The sequence below is a fragment of the Eutrigla gurnardus genome, assembly GCF_963514095.1.
Source record: "Eutrigla gurnardus genome assembly, chromosome: 8".
Taxonomy (NCBI): Eukaryota; Metazoa; Chordata; class Actinopteri; order Perciformes; family Triglidae; genus Eutrigla; species Eutrigla gurnardus.
Window position 1 is genome coordinate 29,993,717 of NC_139922.1, and position 2,500 is coordinate 29,996,216.

A 2,500-nucleotide genomic window follows, 5' to 3' on the forward strand; every position below is an offset into this window, starting at 1 on the left:
TAACGCCTGGGTGCACTTATACCCAGGAAACTTGATCTTTTCTCACATGTGAAAAGTACAGTGCTGAAGAACATAAATTTTCAGAATATATGTTCATCCGATGTCGCTGTGGGGGAACAGCAGCGCCTTCTGCTGTTTGTCGAGATAAAAAAGCTTACAGCACCTGGTATTCCTAGGCGGTCTCCCATCCAAGTACTGACCAGGCCCGACCCTGCTTAGCTTCCGAGATCAGACGAGATCGGGCGTGTGGAGGGCGGTATGGCCGTAAGCCGAAGAAGGATGCGGAGAAAAGCCCTTTATAGATGTCGATCGTCACCACCATTAACGCCTGGGTGCACTTATACCCAGGAAACTTGATCTTTTCTCACATGTGAAAAGTACAGTGCTGAAAAACATAACTTTTCAGAATATATGTTCATCCGATGTCGCTGTGGGGGAACAGCAGCGCCTTCTGCTGTTTGTCGAGATAAAAAAGCTTACAGCACCTGGTATTCCCAGGCGGTCTCCCATCCAAGTACTGACCAGGCCCGACCCTGCTTAGCTTCCGAGATCAGACAAGATCGGGCGTGTGGAGGGCTGTATGGCCGTAAGCCGAAGAAGGATGCGGAGAAAAGCCCTTTATAGATGTCGATCGTCACCACCATTAACGCCTGGGTGCACTTATACCCAGGAAACTTGATCTTTTCTCACATGTGAAAAGTACAGTGCTGAAGAACATAACTTTTCAGAATATATGTTCATCCGATGTCGCTGTGGGGGAACAGCAGCGCCTTCTGCTGTTTGTCGAGATAAAAAAGCTTACAGCACCTGGTATTCCCAGGCGGTCTCCCATCCAAGTACTGACCAGGCCCGACCCTGCTTAGCTTCCGAGATCAGACGAGATCGGGCGTGTGGAGGGCGGTATGGCCGTAAGCCCAAGAAGGATGCGGAGAAAAGCCCTTTATAGATGTCGATCGTCACCACCATTAACGCCTGGGTGCACTTATACCCAGGAAACTTGATCTTTTCTCACATGTGAAAAGTACAGTGCTGAAGAACATAACTTTTCAGAATATATGTTCATCCGATGTCGCTGTGGGGGAACAGCAGCGCCTTCTGCTGTTTGTCGAGATAAAAAAGCTTACAGCACCTGGTATTCCCAGGCGGTCTCCCATCCAAGTACTGACCAGGCCCGACCCTGCTTAGCTTCCGAGATCAGACGAGATCGGGCGTTTGGAGGGCGGTATGGCCGTAAGCCGAAGAAGGATGCGGAGAAAAGCCCTTTATAGATGTCGATCGTCACCACCATTAACGCCTGGGTGCACTTATACCCAGGAAACTTGATCTTTTCTCACATGTGAAAAGTACAGTGCTGATGAACATAACTTTTCAGAATATATGTTCATCCGATGTCGCTGTGGGGGAACAGCAGCGCCTTCTGCTGTTTGTCGAGATAAAAAAGCTTACAGCACCTCGTATTCCCAGGCGGTCTCCCATCCAAGTACTGACCAGGCCCGACCCTGCTTAGCTTCCGAGATCAGACGAGATCGGGCGTGTGGAGGGCGGTATGGCCGTAAGCCGAAGAAGGATGCGGAGAAAAGCCCTTTATAGATGTCGATCGTCACCACCATTAACGCCTGGGTGCACTTATACCCAGGAAACTTGATCTTTTCTCACATGTGAAAAGTACAGTGCTGAAGAACATAACTTTTCAGAATATATGTTCATCCGATGTCGCTGTGGGGGAACAGCAGCGCCTTCTGCTGTTTGTCGAGATAAAAAAGCTTACAGCACCTCGTATTCCCAGGCGGTCTCCCATCCAAGTACTGACCAGGCCCGACCCTGCTTAGCTTCCGAGATCAGACGAGATCGGGCGTGTGGAGGGCGGTATGGCCGTAAGCCGAAGAAGGATGCGGAGATAAGCCCTTTATAGATGTCGATCGTCACCACCATTAACGCCTGGGTGCACTTATACCCAGGAAACTTGATCTTTTCTCACATGTGAAAAGTACAGTGCTGATGAACATAACTTTTCAGAATATATGTTCATCCGATGTCGCTGTGGGGGAACAGCAGCGCCTTCTGCTGTTTGTCGAGATAAAAAAGCTTACAGCACCTGGTATTCCCAGGCGGTCTCCCATCCAAGTACTGACCAGGCCCGACCCTGTTTAGCTTCCGAGATCAGACGAGATCGGGCGTGTGGAGGGCGGTATGGCCGTAAGCCGAAGAAGGATGCGGAGAAAAGCCCTTTATAGATGTCGATCGTCACCACCATTAACGCCTGGGTGCACTTATACCCAGGAAACTTGATTTTTTCTCACATGTGAAAAGTACAGTGCTGAAGAACATAACTTTTCAGAATATATGTTCATCCGATGTCGCTGTGGGGGAACAGCAGCGCCTTCTGCTGTTTGTCGAGATAAAAAAGCTTACAGCACCTGGTATTCGCAGGCGGTCTCCCATCCAAGTACTGACCAGGCCCGACCCTGCTTAGCTTCCGAGATCAGACAAGATCGGGCGT